Here is a 12,016-nt window from a genome sequence, read left to right as displayed (position 1 = left end):
AGAATGTTCACGAATCACAGCAAACATTCTCTACGCATGATTTATTGCAGCCACGGAATTAAACAATAATTACGGCACATAAATTGTTAGACGGCTTTGCATTATTCCAATGTCTCAACTTGATTATTTGATAATCAGGAGCAGAAGGTAAGAGACCGCTTTAAAATAATCTCGAACTTTGAAACTGCGGTTCGTTCTAGCGGGAACCGAAGCCCCGTCATTTACGGTTCAGCTAACCTACCGCTCGTAAGGCTGCATGGATTGCACACCGGTCCTGAAAGACGAGGGGAGGCACGCGAATGGCAACACTTTTTTCATGCTACGAATACCTCTTCATTCCAGCTTGCCTGGCCAAGATCAGAAAACCACCGTATTGCCGCTCGTAAGGCCGCACTTGGGTAGCATACGGGTCCTGAAAGAGGACGGGAGGCACGCGAATGACATGCTTCTACTCCGGCTTTCCTGTGAGCACGACAAAACCGCCGCACTGTTGTTCGTTGCTTGGGCAAGAGAACAGTCAGCAGGAGAGCCGATCGTACGCTCAAACATCGTTCCGCACGCTGAAGCCTGCTGCGTGGTGGCGCTCTAATCGATGCCGATGTAATTTACAATTTGTCAGCATTGCTTCATTAATTCAGGCTTTTTTTTTCTTGTTTCTTTGCAAAGCATACAAATTAAATTAAAACATAGAATAAACTCATAATTGTTTTTGTAATAGTTGGGTTTTGTAGGCCGGGTTTGCTTTATAACCATTTTGGCACTGCAGTCGCTAGCGACTGCTTGCTACCCGCGCGCACCGATCGTTCAACTCATCTTTTCTAGTCTTTCGACATGCTCAACGGTCACTCAACGTGCTCTCGATGGTGTGTGTTCGGTGTGCTGTCTTCGTTTCCCGCGCTTGAACATTTACGCTGATTTTGCAGCTTTCCCTCACTGTATTTTACAACCACTGCTGCGCTGTCATATGGAGCTTATATTTCTCAACAGTAAGTAACTTTCCACTTCTTTTGTATGGTGAAAGCAGCACGCCGAAGTTGAGCTGCAGATGCGTCTAACTAGCGCGCTAGAAACACGGGTAGATAGAAAGACAAACGCACATTGCGTGTTTGTCTTTCTATCTGGCCATGTTTCTAGCGCTGTTTTAACGTACTGTCCAACCAACTCGCCCAACAAGCAACTTAGCTGTATTGTATTGCCTTTGTTAACTTCACTGATGCGTGCTAAGTATGTGCGGTAGCAAATGTAGAACTGAAGTAATATATCTTGAGGAGTTATTTTGTTGCTAATGATCGTGTTGAAGATGTGGAATTATATGAGTCTATTAAAAAAAAAAAATTCCGGCACTTCACGGGCATCAGATGTAGAATATTCGTGTTTTCTTCCAATAAATAGTTGGTAGTTGTGCGCATATGGTGTCCTATTCGTTTTTGTTGTCATCTTTGCACCGTAGCGGTTTCAAATCATTCTGTGTATGCACAGGGTGAATAAAGCTTTCTTCTCTTAAAACATACTAGAAAAGACTGTTCTTTAAGTTCACGGTAAGTCAGTGCCAGAAGCATAAGGCCACTGCCTCGACCTCGTTTTGTGGTGCGAGCTATGAGGAATTTTTCTTTTTTTCATGCATGGCCTACTAAGGAATGATTTCAATGGCGTTCATGGTAGGTCCGGGCATTTTGAATAGATGCTAGTGGTATCACCGTAATTTGGCGTTTCCTTTCTTCGTGCATATTTTTCTTTTATTAAAAACCCCACTAAACTCAGACACGCGTAGCTCAACTGCCACTGCCTTTGGCTCGTTTGATTATTTTGAGCTTTTTTTTGTGTCTTTGCAGGTTATTGGAATCTTGTCTGTCTTAAAGACTCCTGGAAACGGCAGAACCTGGAGTTTACGATAAGCCATTGAATTTAGCTCATCAGCCAATGCCTTCAGTGTGCATTATGATTTTATATATCTGTACAAGTTATAAAAAAAATATTTTTATGCAGAACCTTATGGGCGGATGGTTCCCGCGAGTTTACACCAGTGCATTTGCATGCATGCCTGTAACTTAACTGTTTTTTGCCAGTGCAGGTTGTTTGGAATTTACTTTTGCAGAAGAATCTTCAAAAAAGGGTTCTCAAATTCATATTGTCAACAAGTTTATTTGCTGATTGCTTTTACTTTTGTAAATTGAGTGCAATAAAAATTCGGACTGGAGAAGCATGGGTTCTTCATACATTCAGCATGTGCATTCACTATTGAGTATAGCGATTTGTAGTTTGTGCTCATTGTCCTCAATTATGCATGTAAGATCACACAATAGTCTGCTTTGAGAGCATTTTTTTCTAAATTTTAAGTTTTACAGGTAACTTGGGAGAAGGTGAATTGTTGAAGGCTTGCATTTTCTACAGCACTATAAGAAACAGCTAGAGATGGCACATAATCGGTGGAGTGGTAAAGGAGTAAAATTTAATAATTTTCTTCAGCCCAACTGACTTTATGTCATCTCTAGCTGTGTCTTATTGTGTTGTACAAAGTGCAAGCCTTCATCAATTCGCCTTCTCCCCAGTTAACTGTGTAATTTTATTAAATTTAGAAAAAAAAAAGCTCTCAAAGCAGAGCACTGTGTGACCTCACATGCAGAATTGAGGACAATGAGCAGAAACTGCAAATCATTACACATCTAAAAATAGAAACGTTCTAGCCAAGAGGGTTTAAAGATGTCTACTAGCACAGCTATAGCAGAGCTACAGCTAGAAGCAATGTCTAGAACAAGTATAAAAATTTTCTTGGCGAGAAGTTTTCAAGACTTCTACTGGCGTAGCGTTAGCAGAGCTAAATCGGAGCTACAGGAAGGCTTGTAGCTCTTGGGTCTACAGAACGTCGCAAATGAGACTTCCTTTAGAAGTGCCAATTTCTTGGCCTAGACATATTCTAGATGTCAATTAGCTCTTTTTGTGTTTCGTGGGTATGCTTCCTCCAAAAGGGAGTCAAGGTTTCTATGGTCAGCTGCTGTGAAATACACAAAAATAACAACGGGAGTTTCGCCCGAAACCAAAAATGGAAGGCTTAACGTCCGCGTAGAGCGCTTTGGATGCAAAATATATGTTCCATGATTGCCCATTTCTTTTTATTGGTTCTAACTACAGTGTTCTAGAAGTAGTTCTAACTATGCAGACACCCTTCATAGTATTAAAAAATAATAGATTAGATTAGGAATAATAGAGTATTACATTTTCGAACAAATGCGCTTAAGCTACATTTCTGCCTTGACAATGCGTACGCATGACACGAAGCATTGGCTTAAAATTTTTCTTGGTTCTTCTCGAATTCATTGCAATGGGCTAAGCATACCCGCAAATGTAGACACAAAGGATCTAGTTTTTCCTAACTTATTGCGCTTTCTTATCTGTTCCGAACAATTCTCATTGCTTGTCTTTCGCAATGAAAACTGTTACCTATTATACTATAAATGTGGTATCGTTAAGGAATATTTAGCAAGCCAGTTGCAGTCGCGTTTGACTGAAATTCATAATCTTCTACACACGTTTCCCACAGACAGTTTTAAAGTGCTTTTAATTTAGAAAGCAGTAATGGTCCAAAATATCTTTAACATACGTCTTTAACATAAAACAACTTCGATTACAGCTGAGAGTTTCCAAGATGTGCCGCAATATTTTGGGCGCAGTAGTGACTAGCGACGATCTCGCGATGACGAGCACAGATACGACAGTGTAGAGCAACCGACAACAATGTATATGGTTAGACAGCATGCTTTCAAGGGGCACGAAAGGAGTGAAGCTGATTTTGTACTAGCGCGGAAATAGCAAATTTTTATCCTGGTTAAACCTGGCATCCGAGCTCAAGCTTTTTTCGCATGACTACACGTCTGCCTGGCGTCTGTGCCGAAGCGTTGACGCACTCGGCCTGGCATGCACCTCATACATAACAAGACTGGGCAACCAAGCGCCGGCGAATTCCTTGTTAATCTTCCGCCTAGTCACGCGGTATCACAGCGGAGAGCCCCTGGGACTTAAATCGGGAGATCACTTTGTGGAACCAGGCTAATGGTACGGAGGAGGACGACGAAGCAGTTGCCAGGGCAGAGATGCCAGGGCAGGATATGCCAGGGGAAGTTGCCAGGGCCAGGATAGAAAAGAAAGAAAAGGGAGAGCAAGACGCGCGCCGCAACAGCAGCCATCGTTCACCACCGAAGCAGTGGCGGGAGCAATGACGGCCTACAACAGATAAAATCCGAAGAACTAGCGGTGACGGAGGCAGTTCACCCAGCTCTCTGCTCAGCGCTGATGCGCTCCTCTTACACACAGCGCCCTCTCTCCTATCATCGCTGAAATGAAAAGTCGCCGGCGGCAGACGGCACACTTCTCAACAATATAGTAAAGCGCTCAGCTGGGGATATAATTCCTAGAGTATATTCTAGGTATTGTACTGGAGATCCTAGGGTTGGAGGTTTGATTCCCGGTGGAGACAAGGTTAATTATTGTTTTTGACCTATACCTCCTCGAAAGTGTGATACCCTCTGCCAACAGCTCCTGCTGACAACAATGACGCATTAAAGGCTTTTGCCTTAATAAGCAGCCGCCGCGGCCGAGATTCGAACCCGCATCCTTGGCACAGCCGTGGAGCGCCCTCATTGCACTGCCGCGACGGTGGCTACTGTTTTGTTGCGTTAGACGAGCGTTATCTCAGTTAACGTTCGGTTTTACATGGTGTCTGCGTAGTTTACTTTGGTTTTGGACCATACTGGTGGGGTAGACATTTCAAGCGGTACACCAGGGGACAGAAGTGGCGTACTCCCCGCGAACCACAACGATTGCATTTTTTCAGTATAAAAAAAATGTGTCAAACAAAATTGCTTGGACAAGATGGCAAGTATATCAAGGAGGGTACGTTATGCATATCTCAGAAATAACTGCTTCTCTGCCGGAAAAATCTGGCGGGCAGTTTTCTCGCCGCTCATGGAGTATGCCACTTTTGTCCAAAGGTGAACATGGTTTGACATTCTAGCCTAAAGTTCAATTGCTTTTAAGAAATAATATTTTGTAGGCATATTTCGACACAGTGCTCATGATCCCAGTAAAGCTACGCATTGAAAATATAGCGACAGGTGAGCTCCGCCTTAAGAGCATGATGCGACATCGGTCTGTAATCCAGACTTACAGCAAAAAATAGCGTAAAGTGGTAATGCATCTTTGTCCCATGCATAGCTTGCAATAACTTCGCTCTCCGACCACACGGAAGGCCGCTGAGTGGCATAGCTTAAGGCTATCGTAAAGTCGTAATGCATCTCTTGTCCCATTGCGTAACTTCCATATAACTTCCACTTGCTCTTCGACCACATGGAAGGCCGTTGAGTGGCATAGCTTAAGGCTATAAGGCGGAGGTGGTGAAGGGTGGCTGATCCTCGCCCTGATGGGGCTGGGACAAGTAGATCACCGCCGCTTGCGGCGGGGGCTAGCCTGCCACCGATTTGTATCGGTTGTAGGCCGTCATTGCACCCGCCACTGCCTCGGTGGTTGACGACGGCTATGGTTGCGGCGCGCGTCTTTCTCTCCCTCTTATTTTTCTTTCTTCTCTATTTTCTCTTCTGTCTGCATGAGGCAGCGGAAGTGGCTCAGCTACAGAGCCAGTAGCAGGCCCGTGCATTTCCTTTTCCTTCTTCCTACAGGCACAACAACAACAGCAACGCTTTAAGGCAGCCCACAGATTGGCTGGCACTTTTTGAAGAACTGCCTGCCATAGAGTGCTTTTAGACAGGAAGGGTGGCAGTTCCCTGCCCTACGGGGCTGGGACGGTAGGTCAACGCCGCTTGCTGCGGGGCTAGCCAACCACCAAATTTTATCTGTTGTAGACCGTCATTGCACCCGTCACTGCTTCGGTGGTGGACGACGGCTGTTGTTGCGGCGCGCGTCTTGCTCTCCCTCTATCTTTTTCCTTTCTTCCCTATTTTTCTTCTGTCTGCACGAGTCAGCGGAGGCGGCTCAGCTACAGAGCCAGTAACAGGTTCGTGCGTTTTTTTTCTTCCTACAGCCACAACAATTACAACTTTTAGACACGCGCCCCGCTATAGTGGTGCAGTCTTAATAAAACACTTCAGCTGCCCTTGAGCTGACGCGTGTGAGGTTAAAATTTCTTCAATTTTACCAGGTCATCCAGAACTTCTGCCCACTGTGGTGGGTCGGGGAGCGCGCAGATACATTCCCGTAGATAAACAGCACTTGCAACAAAATTTTCACGTACACTGCGAATGTTAATATCTTCATGCCTTACTTGCATCCGTGTTTTCCACAAGCTGTGGAGGCCCAGAAGCATTATTAAATCATATGGTACGTCTTCGTTCTCCACCGGTAAAAACCGGATGCCATAAGGGTTTAGTGGTAGCTCTTTTTTATGTGTTCTTTGTAGCACGTCCCAATGAAATACTGCTGGCAGTTTGTCGACTAAGGGACATAGATTCCTTTTTCGTGAAGCCAGGTTTTGACGGGTAGAGTGTTCGAGTGCAACTTAAAAAGAACGTTTTCGCAGCTGGTCGAATTGGCATCCTCTTCACTCGTTTTAAAATATCCTGCCCTGGGCCTCCACGGTAGGGCTCTCGATACAAAGGTGCCGGCAGCATTATTTCCACTAGGTCCTTATGCACCGTTTTCTTGCCAACACTGTACAAATATTCACGGGAAAAACGCACTTCTAACAACTTGTAAGAGAGAACTAACTCGTGCAGATATCTTGTGACAGCACCACGCATGTTTTCACTTCAGGAGACAACAAATTCGGGTAACAGCCTTTGCAGCCGCACTTGCATGACTGTTCTTAAAAAGGTGTCATTTTGGTCGCGAAGAAAAAAAAAGCGCGATACCACTTGGCGCAGAAACAAATGAATCAAACCGACTCCTCCGCTTTTTAAAGAAAAAAATAAATTCGTTCGCCTCGTATTTTCCCAGGTCGAAGTCCAAAGAAAAACCGCAAACACACGATGAATTTTTTGAATGGCAGTTCGTGACGCACATAGAACATTCATTACATACCATATCTTTGAAATCAAAAACACATTGCAGATGAACGCGCGTGAAAAGATTGACAGTTGCCTTCCCTGCTATGCTTCCGCTTTCTCTATTAAGTGTGACAATTTGTTGTTCATGTATACTTCGGAAATAAAGAAAAAAGAAACTATAGTGGTGCAGTGGTCGGGGCAATCGAATGCGGTGCCTAAGGTTGCGGGATCGAATCCCGGCTGTGGCAGCCGCTTTTCGATGGAAACGAAAAGCAAGGCGCCCGTGTGCTGTGCGATCTCAGTGTACGTTAAAGAACTCCAGGGGGTCGAAATTTCTGGAGCCCTCCACTACGGCGTCTCTCATAGTCTGAGTTGCTTTGGGATGTTAAACCCCTTCTACCAAGCAAACCAAACCTTTCAGACAGGCAACATGGCCTCAGAGCAGCCGCCCTTTTAGAAATATACTTCGGTTCACTTCAAAGCGTTGCATTTGTGACCACTGATCATGCATGTATTTATTGATCAGGCACTGGAGAAATATAAAGCAAATCCCTCTCGTCGCCTAGCTTGGTAGCATCTCGCTAACAACACAAGATTTGTGGGTTCGAATGCCTCCTGACACCATAGTCACCTGGTATTTCGCAGTGAGAGCTATATTGGCCACAGTCTTGCCATTTCACCATGCCTGTCCATGCCTGCAAAAAGATTGAAGGAAAAAGAAAAACAAAGAAGGAAAAGACGGAAAAGAAGAGAGATAACTGGGTAGTTAGTAGGTGCGAACAGCAGCGATTTGCTAGGATAAAGGTTCGTTCGAACGTTGTCACGGCGGTGTGCCCCGGAATTCGACGTAGAGATGGCGTCATACCTCTAGAAGTACTCTACACCCGAACGAGAATGGTCAACGACGAGAGGCGTGGGGTGCTCATACGTGGAGCGATTCTCCTATGGCATAAATAATGTTGAAACTATAGAGTAAACTACTCTGCGCAAAAGCCATGTCTTTACTTTCAAGCCGAACCTAAGCATAGCCATGCAGATTGCTCTCGCAATGTCGAGGTTTAACCACAGGCTAAAACACAGCTAATTTGTTTTTAAAGATTAAAACATTTCTTTATAACGTTATATAATTTCAGACATATGTTTCATGTGAGCATGGTGCAATCTTATAGATTATGTGAGATCATGTGACTATAATGTCGTGACCCTCGCAACCACTCATGACTTTCGTGACACGACGCAGAACTCTGACGGTGACAACGCTGGGTTTTCCACTGATTGGCGGCTGTAATTTTGAAGTTTGCCATATGATGCATCATTGGGCGATCAGAGTTGCATACAAGCTGCTTTAACGACGCATTTTATATGTAATTTGCTATTACGCTGGCCCTCAAGACAAAGCAGTTGCAGTGCAGCTGCTGACTGAGTGCCAGCATCGCACCAAGGTGCTGATATCCAAACGGCAGAGGCACCGATGATGAAGGACTTTTTTCTCAAATAAATTATGTTTGTGAAATGACCAGTGAAATCCGAAATTGTTTTGGGGCATGTTTTGCCACAAGGAAATTTCCGCTTCAACAAAACCTTTCACGCACCCGTTTCGTTGAAGCGAGGTTCGACTGTATATCTCTTTCAGAATCGAATCAAATAAAGTTTATTTTTTCTCTCAAGGAGAAAAGGGGGTGACGGGAAAAACCACTCAGTTGTGTTTGACAAAGCCACGACTCAGTTCGGCAGCAGTTCTGACATAACACATAAAACAGCTTACTGGGCTAAAATTGTACACTGCACTTTCTATACAGATACCAACATTTTACAGAACACAAACACTGCACATGAAAACAACGAGTTTAAAATACATTACAAAGATAGTCATATAAGACACACTCTGTTCTAAACATACTAAGAATATAAAAAACATTCAGTTTGAAATAAAATTCAGTTTCAAAAAACTACAAATATTTAGTGTAAATACTGAAAAATTAGAATGACATCAAAATAAGCGTGATATAATGTTGGTATCAAAAACATAAAACCCCACAAACCAAACTAAAAACAAAATAAAAAGGGCAATGCACACGAGACGAGATGCTGCTCATAAAGAATGTGAATAAATTGATCGCACGAGCATTGCTTCCGGGTTTATATCAATAAGCGCTAGGTTATTTAGAACAGCAGCATAAGAAATGGATTGACGACCATAATCTGTATGGCAATGAGGCCCCACAATGCGTCCCTATGACGTGTATAGTAGATGTAAGTGCGCCTGTGGAGGTTTATCAAATTCAGGATGCTGCGATTATGCGCCAGAACTGACGAGCGATATGCATATGTTAAACGGAAAGGGTGAGAAGTTTATACTGAAAAAAATAAGAAGTATAGGCATGGCAAGAAATATTTGTAATGGCACGCAAGGCGTGCTTCTGGCCGATTTTCAGTTTCACTGTATTTTATTTTTATTTATTTAGCAATACTGCAGGCCAATGTTTTGGCCCAGGCAGGAGGGGCATTACAACAATATGACAAAGTGAACCGGCTATGCAACAATAAGAACAAGCATCGACACAAGATGACATAAAAACAAACACACATCCAGAAAAAGTCGGAAACACTGTACAAAGGCTATACAATGTACACTATACAAAGCTACACGATGAGAAAACAAAGATAGAGACTGTATATTTCATTCTAGTAGTGTTTCATTCTATTCATATTCCAAATTTCACTCTAGCAAAAACAAAAAATCAATAATCAAGAACATAATGCAACTCAGGGCACCTGTGATTTACTCAAAGGACGTTTTAGTTCTTTTGAAAATCGTTGGACTCAAAGACAATTGGAGGTGATTGGTTCCATTTTTTCACTGTCTTGGGTAAAAAGCTATTTCTATAGGAGCTTCTATTTTCAAACTCGGAGCCAGTGCATGATGTGTAGTATGCCTTGTTCGCCTAGTATTAGGTTGCTGAAAACAACTTTTCCTTTATAAATTTATAAAGAAGCGTCTTTCCTTCATAAAGTTATGAAATAAATTTATGAAGGAAAATTTATGAAGGAAAAATGCAGTATACTGTAGCAATGAGCGACTTCAAAGCAAAGATAGGGATAAAATTTTTGTGTTTCAACTCCGCTTAACCCTAGTTGAATTGCGATAGCAACGGCGGAAGCTTTGTTTGCCTGCTACAATATTCCCCTATCACGCCCTGTCAGTGTAAGGTGCTATATTATTGGGGACACTTAGGCTCATCCTTTAAGAGTATGACGCGAGAGCGTAAGCTTCCAGCCCAGATATAAATGAGAAGGTTTTTTTTTTGTTTTTTTAATCGATGTTTATTGCCTGAGGGCATCAGTAGGTTATGAGATGAAGGATTACTAAATGAAATAATGAATGGAAAAGGTTGGCTGATTTCATGAATCCAGAAGTGAGCGATAATGAGGTCCCTGCGTCCAAGTGATGTATGAAGCAGGATTGGTTGCTGAAAGGCCAGCTGTGCTCAGGTGCCGGATTCGTGTTGGTTTGAGTGCTGGGCAGTCCCACAGCAAGTGGTGGATTTCTGCCTCAACATCTTCGTTTTTACAAATCGGGCACCCTGGGCGGGGATATAAGTGTTGGAAGTATGACCACGTCCTGGTGACAGCTGGTGTAAGGGCAACACCGACCCGGATCCTCCTAAGCGCAACCTCCTCTGCACGGGTGAGACCGCGGGGAAGGGATATCGCACACGGAGGGATAAGTGCACGTGTGCGGCGCCGGAGGTGTTACTTTCTTGACAAAAGAAGTGTAGCGTCGTCCACTTCGAAGAGCCGTGGTATTGATGCGTCTTGGTTCACGAGGCGGGTTGCTAAATCCGCTTGAGTTTGGGAAGGCAGCAGATCCCGTGGGACCCACTCAATGCGTATTGGCTGTGGGATGCGCGCCGCAAGCTGGTGGATGTCTTGACAAATTTTAGGGCAGCGGCTTACACGTCGGAGCAGACGTACTGCTTGAAGTGCGTCAGTGCGGATGATAACGTGGGCTGTAGGGAGCATGGGTATGGAAGCCACGGAGCAGAGTGCCTCCTGAACTGCCACGAGCTCAGTGCAGAAAGATGTGAGTGGTTCCGAAAGCTGAAACGTAGTGGTCTGATTCAGGCTAGGTCTCCGTGGACAGTAGATTGCCGTTTTGCTTCACAGCCTTTCAGGCTTCCATCCACGTACACTACTAGGGAATCTTGAGGCAGGTGAGTATCTTGCTCACCAAATTTCTGGCGAAGTAACGATGCTGAGTTGGCAGACGTTGGTCTGCGGATATCAGTTGGCTTGTTGTCTCCTAATTGTATAAACTTCCAGGGAGGGAGAACTGGCGCAGGTGGCTAAAGAATAATGTGTGGCGCTGCATACGCCCCCAGTGCTTCGTAGAATGTGACAAAGTGGCCTTGAGTCTGAGAGCATCACGGCGCTGCTGCACCAGTTCATCGATGGTGTTGAGCTGCGCATTCTCCTGTAACGCTACGTCCGGTGTGAGTCGTGGGAGGCATGTTATGGTCCTCATAGCTTCTCGATTTACGGCTTCAAGCCGATCCCATTGTGCTCTTGTAAGATGCTGGAACTGGTCCTGATAAACAATACGTGGCTGCAGAACCGCCCCCACTAACTGGCGTGCAACAGACGAGCCAGTGCCACCCGTTTTAGGTGCAATGTTTCTTATTAAACTCATAGTTTGAAGTGCTTGCTTTTTTTCCTGAGAAAGCCAAGCGGTTGCTGATTCTGATTGGTGAATAGTTAAGCCTAGAATTTTCAGGCTCAAACTTTCTTGTATTGGGTTGCCTGATAGCGAGAGACGAATTGGATTTGAGGCAAGTTTACGGCGTCCCCAGCGGTTGGCGACTGACGTGTATGAAGTTTTAAACACAGACAGTTGAAGGCCAATGGAGGATGTGTAATCAAAGGTTACGTCTAATGCTGACTAAAGGGCGGCCTCTTGAGCGAGAAGATCATGGTGAGTGCTCCATACCATGATATCATCTGCGTATTGCAAGAACTTGATTTCA

This window comes from Amblyomma maculatum, chromosome 9 (assembly GCF_055883805.1).
Source record: "Amblyomma maculatum isolate TAMU_Amacu chromosome 9, ASM5588380v1, whole genome shotgun sequence".
Classification (NCBI taxonomy): Eukaryota; Metazoa; Arthropoda; class Arachnida; order Ixodida; family Ixodidae; genus Amblyomma; species Amblyomma maculatum.
The sequence above is the reverse complement of the archived record's forward strand: the minus strand, read 5'-3'. Positions refer to the sequence as shown.